We start from the raw sequence: 10,132 nt of genomic DNA on the forward strand, positions 1-10,132 counted from the left end.
TGGAGGAAGGTCCTCCACCAACCCCCAGTAGGCATCAATCTCCCTGCAGCAGATGCTCTTTATTGCTGTGGTCATTGGATGGCATAGTCTCCACTGGATGGCATAGTCCCCACTTGGATGGCATAGTCCCCACATATTTAATGACTGCATGCTGTGGCTACAGTCCACATTAGAGGTCTTCACGTTTCCGAAATGGATCCGTGGCTTTCCCACCCGACCCGATATGCATAAATGTTTTTTGTTTTTTTAAACAGAGACCCGTTCCTAATGGACCCGAGGACAGTCAGACCCATTACGAAAAGGACCGTGGAAAACAGACCCAAACAGACCTGTGCTGGTTCGGATCCGAGAGACCTGTTCAGATCCGAGAGTAGAAAGAGAAAGAAACCTCCAACTGGGCGCTGCCAGCACCATCAATAAACAAGCGATATAGGCCAAATGACCCACAGTTGAGTGTCCTTAAAACTGCCAATAACAAATTATTTAAAAAAACTATTTGTTGTGTTTCGATGCGTAGCATTTTCAAAACTTTCCTAAAACAATAATTGTCTACCTCACGGTTTAGCTTTCAGAGATTTGAGCGCTAAATGCATCAGGGCATTGCATGCATATAGGCATAGGCCTAGGCATCCACTGTATAATATACATATCAAAATATATATATGTTAAGGGAGACAAGCTTAGCCTAGCCCTAGAGAGACAGAGAAACATTTTGATATGCCAGCGCCATGTTCTTGACATCGACATGGATTAATTATACTTGTCAGATAGGCTAATACTGCTATACAGATATAGGCATACAGAAGGAGGCTAATTTGTAAATTTTCAATCAGTATATCTTTTTAGAAAGATAAGCATTATATTGTTAGATTAAAGGAGTAACAAACAGGAAATTAACAGAGGACAGGTCCAATCAGGTCCAGTCGGTAAATATTTTTTAATTGCACATACCCGAGATCCGTGGCAATTATATCAGACCCGACCCAGATCTGAGACAAAAGTCATATTTTAGGACCAGAACCCGCTCGGGTCCTGGATCGGATCTCGGAATTTCGGGTCAGTTGAACCCTTGAAGACCTTTAATGTATATGCCAGTGTTTGGTGAAGACTTATACAGCCTTCAATGACGGGATGCTGAGAATAAGGTCACATGACAATCTTGACTATATGAAGGATTTAGCTAGCTAGCTTGGCTAGCTAACATGATTGCTTCCCTCTGTCACTGGCACAGCTTGCATTAACTATCTAGCTAGCCAGCTAGTCACAATCCAGCTTTTGGCTGTCAAAATGTAGCTAAGCCTACGAGATCATAGTTGTTTCATATAATGGCAGCTAGCTGATTTAGTTCAGCTAGTTAGCTAGTTACTTACCATGATGTCTGACCAACTCTCCATTCATTCTCCTCACACCACAGCTCCATCTCACTCTGATCTCTATTTAACCTCTTTCTTCTTTCCTGCTCCTGCTGGTCACTTGGTCTCCATCGAGGCTCAAAATTATAAGGTACTTGGTCTGGCAGTTGGTTATCATTTTCTGCCATACTGAATGTAACTAGCTAGTGATGTAATGGTATAGAAAATAGCTAACTAGGTGGGTAAACGCTGATCAAAATTCGCAGTGTTTAGCCAGCCAGTCAATGTGGCTCAGTGTTCCAACAGTCTTCACCTGTTTCTACGTCAAGTCGGGCCAGTGTTCTATTTTATGTGTTTATGGTGCGTGTGCAGCCCAGCAGCATGTTATCGATTATATCTTCAATTTACAAAAGTGACATATCAGATTGATTCATATATGCACTACTCATTTTTGTTTGGAGAGTTTTAAAGTGAAACATTGCCTTTAAGAGTCTTTGAAATTGAGCAGCCTTGTGTGAGCCACATCTCCACAAATGCTAACAATTCAGGATCTATGTGATTTCTTTACTCCCCTCCCCTGGATTTAATACATCATGTCCAGCGTATTGCAGCATTGGATGAATTACTGAACCTTTAAAACCGGCATCCTTTATCAATTTGAAGCAAATGTATGCCCCACAAGAGTTGGCCCTGGTCTTTGTTGACTCTCCTTTGCTTTTTCCTGTAGCTTTATTGGCTCTTTCACATGCATAGTAGTTGCATCGTGTCTTAAATTTTCATGAGGTTTCTCTCAATTCCCCTCAGCCAGTAATTCTCAAATTTCTGAAATTGTAAAAGCAAATTAGGTTCTTAACACTGTAATACTGCCAAAGCACTCAATGTATAATGTCATTTTGGTAAGTGGGATAATAAGCTACCCGAAAAAACAATAGGCTATTGTTAGTAAGGTAGTTACCCTCTATGCATTAATGAACATCAATCTCAGTCTGCTTGCAGGGTACTATTATACAGTTTTTTTTTGTGTGCACACTAGGTGCCCTTAGAGCAAGCTAGCAGCTAGCCAATGTTAGCTAGCTAGGTAGAGTGCCTTCAGAAAGTATTCGCACCCCTTGAATTTTTCCACATTTAGTTGTGTTACAGCCTGAATTGAAAAGGTATTACATTTAGATTTTGTGTCACTGGCCTACACACAATACCCAATAATGTCAAAGTGGAATTCTGTTTTCAGTAATTTTTACAAATGAATTACGAATGAAAAGCTGAAATGTCTTGAGTCAATAAGTATTCAACCCCTTTGTTATGGCAAGCCTAAATACGTTCAGAAGTAAAAATGTGCTTAACAAGTCACATAATTACATTTTAGTAATTTAGCAGACACTCTTATCCAGAGCGACTTACAGTTAGTGAGTGCATAACTTTTTTTTTCTCATACTGGTCACCCGTGGGAAAGGAACCCACAACCCTGGCGTTGCAAACGCCATACTCTACCACCTGAGCTACACGGGATAAGTTGCATAGACTCACTCTGTGTGCAATAAGTGTTTAACATTCTTTTTTAATGACTACCTCATCTATGTACCCCACACATACAATTAATTATATGTAAAGTCCCTCAGTCGAGCAGTGAATTTCAAACACAGATTCAACCACAAAGACCAGGGAGGTTTTCCAATGCCTCACAAAGAAGGGCACCTATTGGTAGATGTGTAAAAAAAAGCAGACATTGAATATCCCTTTGAGCATGGTGAAGTTATTAATTGCACTTTGGATGGTGTAACAATACATACAGCCACTACAAAGATACAATCGTCTTTCCTAACTCAGTTGCCGGAGAGAAAGGAAACTGCTCAAGGATTTCAGCATGAGACCAATGGTGACTTTAAAACAGTTACAGAGTTTAATGGCTGTGATAGGTGAAAACTGAGGATGGCTCAACAACATTGTAGTTACTCCACAATACTAACCTAAATAACAGTGAAAGGATGGAAGCCTGTACAGAATACAAATATTTAAAAACATGTATCCTGTTTGCAATAAGGCACAAAAGAAAAACTGAAACAAATGAGGCCAAGAAATGAACTTTATGTCCTGAGTATCACGGAGTACCACTCTTCATATTTTCAAGCATGGGGGTGGGTGCATCATGTTATGGGTATGCTTGTCATCTGCAAAAATGAGGGAGTTTCTAGGATAAATTAAATGAAATAGAGCTAAGCATAGGCAAAATTCTACAGGAAAACCTGATTCAGTCTGTTTTTCAACAGACACTGGGAGACAAATTCACCTTTTAGCAGGACAACAACCTAAAACCCAAGGCCAAATATACACTGGAATTGCTTACCAAGAATGTTCCTGAGTGACCTAGTTACAGTTTTGACTTAAATCGGCTTGAAAATATATGGCAAGACTTGAAAATTGCTGTCTAGCAATGATCAACAACTAACTTGACAGAGCTTGAAGAATTAAAAAAATTATGTGCAAAAACAATGTTTACAATCCAGGTGTGCAAAGCTCTTAAATACTTACCCAGAAAGACTCACAGCTGCAATCTCTGCCAAAAGTGATACTAACATGTATTGACTCAGGGCTGTGAATACTTATGTAAATGAGATATTTTAACATTTCATTTTCAATACATTTGCTAAAATGTACAAAAATTAATATATTTTCACTTTATCATTATAAAGTGAAAATTATGGGGTATTGTGTATAGATGGGTGAGAAAAATCTATGTAATCCATTTTGAATTCAAGCTGTAACACAACAAAATGTGGAATAAGTCAAGGGGTGTGAATACTTTCTGAAGGCACTGTAGCTAGCTAGGCTATCTAGTTTCCTAGGTAGCTTACTAGCACCTAGAACCACATTTTTCATTTAGTATCTAATCAATAAATAGCTAAAACCCAGTTCATTAACAACCAAATGTTTAAAAACGTTCTACTATCCAACTTAAGTTTTCTGCTGCAAAAGTTTTTCTGCTGTCAACAACTTTCTTTACAAACCAATCACTCCCAGTGTCCTCTCCGCGTTGAGCTCCCGCTCCCGCCTCTGCCTCATTCCCGCCTCTTCCCCATTTTGATTGGACACCTGACTGAACCAATTGTAATAGTTCTGTCTTTAGGGGGTCTTACAATAACCAAAAACTCTTACGAGCTCATATACGCTGCTGCTACTGCTTATTATCTATAATGTTGCCTACTTACTTTACCCCTATCTACAGTGGGGAGAACAAGTATTTGATACATTGCCGATTTTGCAGGTTGTCCTACTTACGAAGCATGTAGAGGTCTGTAATTTTTATCATAGGTACACTTCAACTGTGAGAGACGGAATCTAAAACAAAAATCCAGAAAATCACATTGTATGATTTCTAAGTAATTAATTTGCATTTTATTGCATGACATAAGTATTTGATACATCAGAAAAGCAGAACTTAATATTTGGTACAGAAACCTTTGTTTGCAATTACAGAGATCATACGTTTCCTGTAGGTCTTGACCAGGTTTGCACACACTGCAGCAGGGATTTTGGCCCACTCCTCCATACAGACCTTCTCCAGATCCTTCAGGTTTCGGGGCTGTCACTGGGCAATACGGACTTTCAGCTCCCTCCAAAGATTTTCTATTATGTTCAGGTCTGGAGACTGGCTAGGCCACTCCAGGACATTGAGATGCTTCTTACGGAGCCACTCCTTAGTTGCCCTGGCTGTGTGTTTCGGGTCGTTGTCATGCTGGAAGACCCTGCCACGACCCATCTTCAATGCTCTTACTGAGGGAAGGAGGTTGTTGGCCAAGATCTCGCGATACATGGCCCCATCCATCCTCCCCTCAATACGGTGCAGTCGTACTGTCCCCTTTGCAGAAAAGCATCCTCAAAGAATGATGTTTCCACCTCCATGCTTCACAGTTGGGATGGTGTTCTTGGGGTTGTACTCATCCTTCTTCTTCCTCCAAACACGCCGAGTGGAGTTTAGACCAAAAAGCTCTATTTTTGGCTCATCAGACCACATGACCTTCTCCCATTCCTCCTCTGGATCCTCTGGGGAGAACAAGTATTTGATACACTGCCGATTTTGCAGGTTGTCCTACTTACAAAGCATGTAGAGGTCTGTAATTTGTATCATAGGTACACTTCAACTGTGAGAGACGGAATCTAAAACAAAAATCCAGAAAATCACATTGAATGATTTTTAAGTAATTAATTTGCACTTTATTGCATGACATAAGTATTTGATCACCTACCAACCACTAAGAATTACGGCTCTCACAGACCTTTTAGTTTTTCTTGAAGAAGCCCTCCTGTTCTCCACTCATTACCTGTATTAACTGCACCTGTTTGAACTCGTTACCTGTATAAAAGACACATGTCCACACACTCAATCAAACAGACTCCAACCTCTCCACAATGGCCAAGACCAGAGAGCTGTGTAAGGACATCATGGATAAAATTGTAGACCTTCACAAGGCTGGGATGGGCTACAAGACAATAGGCAAGCAGCTTGGTGAGAAGGCAACAACTGTTGGCGCAATTATTAGAAAATGGAAGAAGTTCAAGATGACGGTCAATCACCCTCGGTCTGGGGCTCCATGCAAGATCTCACCTCGTGGGGCATCAATGATCCTGAGGAAGGTGAGGGATCAGCCCAGAACTACACGGCAGGACCTGGTCAATGACCTAAAGAGAGCTGGGACCACAATCTCAAAGAAAACCATTAGTAACACACTACACCGTCATGGATTAAAATCCTGCAGCGCACGCAAGGTCCCCCTGCTCAAGCCAGCGCATATCCAGGCCCGTCTGAAGTTTGCCAATGACCATCTGGATGATCCAGAGGAGCAATGGGAGAAGGTCATGTGGTCTGATGAGACAAAAATATAGCTTTTTGGTCTAAACTCCACTCGGCATGTTTGGAGGAAGAAGAAGGATGAGTACAACCCCAAGAACACCATCCCAACCGTGAAGCATGGAGGTGGAAACATCATTCTTTGGGGATGCTTTTCTGCAAAGGGGACATGACGACTGCACCGTATTGAGGGGAGGATGGATGGGGCCATGTATTGCGAGATCTTGGCCAACAACCTCCTTCCCTCAGTAAGAGATTGAAGATGGGTCGTGGCTGGGTCTTCCAGCATGACAATGACCCGAAACACACAGCCAGGGCAACTAAGGAGTGGCTCCGTAAGAAGCATCTCAAGGTCCTGGAGTGGCCTAGCCAGTCTCCAGACCTGAACCCAATAGAAAATCTTTGGAGGGAGCTGAAAGTCCGTATTGCCCAGCGACAGCCCCGAAACCTGAAGGATCTGGAGAAGGTCTGTATGGAGGAGTGGGCCAAAATCCCTGCTGCAGTGTGTGCAAACCTGGTCAAGATCTACAGGAAACGTATGATCTCTGTAATTGCAAACAAAGGTTTCTTTACCAAATATTAAGTTCTGCTTTTCTGATGTATCAAATACTTATGTCATGCAATAAAATGCAAATTAATTACTTAAAAATCATACAATGTGATTTTCTTGATTTTTGTTTAAGATTCCGTCTCTCACAGTCGAAGTGTACCTATGATAAAAATTGCAGACCTCTACATGCTTTGTAAGTAGGAAAACCTGCAAAATCGGCAGTGTATCAAATACTCCTTCTCCCCACTGTATCTACCTCAATTTCAAGAACTCTTTTCATAAGAATAGAGATGAGAAAAGGTGTCTTTAAAAAGAGGTCTTGAGACGAGGTTTCTTTAAAAGCAGATATTATGCAATGGACAAGAGACAGCTCATCATAAAAACATAATATAGCAGACTGTTTTTGGAAGATAAATATTATCTGACAAAGAATGAAATATGCCCATAGAACGCAGCCTGAAAAGGGGACATGTCTGAATACTGTAGATACTTGTACCCAATGGTACTTTCATAACTTATTTAATTCCTTTGACATTATCAATGGAAATATATGTACTGTACTGTCTGTATAATCTTTTACCTGTAAGGATGTGGAGCCCTTCTTTAGCAGCTTTTTACACGTCCCCAGTGATCTCCACATCTTACATGATGGTGTGTCAGGGGTAGGATTGCACAATAAATCCCATGGTTTTCTAGAAATCCTGGTAGGATTAAGCAACCCTAGTCAGGGGATACCACATACAGTACATCTACCTCACTGTGCTATTAACAAGTTACGAATGCATGTGCATGAATGAAATTCAAAGACGATATACTAACATGCCAAGCAAACACATATTATGCATTTGTACTGCAAGCAGTATGTATTTACACATGTAATGTAGCCTATGTGTACCACTCGTCAGCAAACCTTCAATGTTAAATATAGATATTTTAGCCACCCTATCATTCATATTGGTAATTTCAGGGTTGCTCAAGGTGCCCTGTGAACAAGTCAAACACTAATGAAATGAGGAAATCCATCTGCAAGCAGATAGATTACTCTGGATGTCGGCAGGAATTCCATTAAATCCTGGCAAAGGAGACTGATACTCCATGTCTGAGCCAAAGACAAGTGGCATGAATGTTGACTGTGTCAGTGGGAAAAATGACACCCATCAAGGTATTTTTGCCTAGCAGGAGTTTTGACAGTCTGTGTATCTGTGATTGAATAGAAATGCATTAGTCATATAAATATCTGATCCCAACGTGTAATTAGACAGATTTAGCGTCAATGGCATTGGCTTTTTGTCTTTTCCCTTTTTATTTATCATTATTTTAGCATTTATTTGTGACTGTGCGCTTTCATAATAACTGAAAATCAATAGAATCTATTTTTAATGAATGTATTTACTGTTCTGTGAGTTCTGTGCTTATCTTCTTCTATTCATGAATATATTTACAGAACAACTCTTCTTCTTTTTCTTCTTCTTCCAATATGATTGCTTCAAATAATAAAATGTTAGTTTCTCTGTTCAACTCTGGTCACTTTTTGCCCAACCAAAATGTGAAAAGTCTATTTAGACATATAATTGCATATTATACAGAACAAGATTGTGTAATTATGTTGACAGTGTAGGGGAAAAGAAATAAATTGTTCTGAACATGCACTACAGTTTAATGCAAATCAAATGTAATACCACTCACACTATGAAAGTATCCTGTGTGTATGAATGGTGTGTTTTAATTATGCTTTTTGCAGAAGGGCCACTTTAAACAAGGCCTCTCCTCGTGACAGTTATTACTGTATAAATAGCTTTACCAAACTCATCAAATACACAATTTTCCTGCTTTAAATTCTTTGCAATGGAGAGGGGATAAAAAACACAATTATCATCTTGTAGAACTCTGATTTCTATAGACTTCTATAGACATGCATTGAAATTATGTTTAAGTGTGTCCAATAGATTGTGTCCAATAGATTCACATTTAATAAACCTCAGTTATATCAATGAGATATCACTACAGGCCACCATGTCAAGCATGTCTGGACCACAACTAGGGCTGTTGCAGTGACCGTATTACCGCCACACTGGCAGTCATGAGTCATGACCGCAGTAACATTCCATGTGACCATTGAGTCACGGTAATCTCCTTTTATGCACTCTGGACATGCTTTGGTAGTACCCAACTTGCTAACGACCATCAGGTCCTAATGGCCTGGTACCCAGGGCTCTATTGTCCCTCTAACCAATCTGACATCAATGCAAATGAATCCAAAATCACATCAAACATTTATGCTTTTAAAACTCACCTCACTGTGATGAGCAATTTGAAGAAAGAAGTTCAACAGAAGTATGAAACTGAGTGTAAAACATGGTTGTTATGGATGTTGTTTCAAAGCCTAACACAACGAAAATAGACAGCGTTTTCTAAGGTGATGATTAATTCAAAACACTCATATGCATATTAGAGCTTATGCATACGCATAGGTTTATGAGCCCAAGCCCAAAAACCCCCCTGATAAAAATGATGTTTGTGTTGCTATACAATACATAGCCTACGCATTACAAAAATAAATAAAAATAAATGATTTAAGGTAACTTTGGTACATAATTGGTCTAGCCTATACTCCAAAATTAAACAAATTTGAGTAATTGCCTTTGAGTGTGGACTGTAATTTTATTTGTACTGGATGGACTGGTTACCTTATGCTACTCCCCAAAATGTCTATCCACGAGTCTGGGAGAGAACGTAAAACCCTAGGCAATGCTGTTGTTTCATTGATTGTGCAAGGCGGCTTACAGAGTTAGCCTACAATTATAGTGAATTTGTATTTGATTTTGAATAGCATAGTAATATGGCATTTTTTATATTTTCATAATTAATTGGGTGACACATTACCTTTAGATACACAGAATATCTCACCATCATGTGTTTCCATCTCCTCCTCTCTCTCCTTTATACCTTTCTAGAGCACGCAGAGGGGCTGTTCCCGAACAGATTTGACTTAGTTTCCCAAATAAACACTGGGTAGCTGCAGGAACATGGTTGGAGAGCCCATTGCATACAGAGTTTGGGCGGAATATCACCTGTTGCGCAGCGAGAGCATGCTCCTCAAACAGTGGTTGATGCATGGAGTGAAATAAGTGTTCTTATATTTTTTTCTCAGCTGCTCATATTAAGCACATGCTCCACTATAAAACCGAAGTAGCCTACCCGGCATAATTCCCTGCCCCTTCCCATTTGATAATGGGCCATTCTAAATCAAAACAAACTTTACATATTAGTAAAGGCAAGATTAAATTGAGAATAGTCTGATGGGTGCAAATATGATCACTTGATGAGAAAACAGCTGTGCAGCCTGAGGCAAGGAACGGGGTGCAAGCTTTTTTTGTGACTTTCTCA

This window comes from Coregonus clupeaformis, chromosome 12, assembly GCF_020615455.1.
Source record: "Coregonus clupeaformis isolate EN_2021a chromosome 12, ASM2061545v1, whole genome shotgun sequence".
NCBI classification, from domain to species: domain Eukaryota; kingdom Metazoa; phylum Chordata; class Actinopteri; order Salmoniformes; family Salmonidae; genus Coregonus; species Coregonus clupeaformis.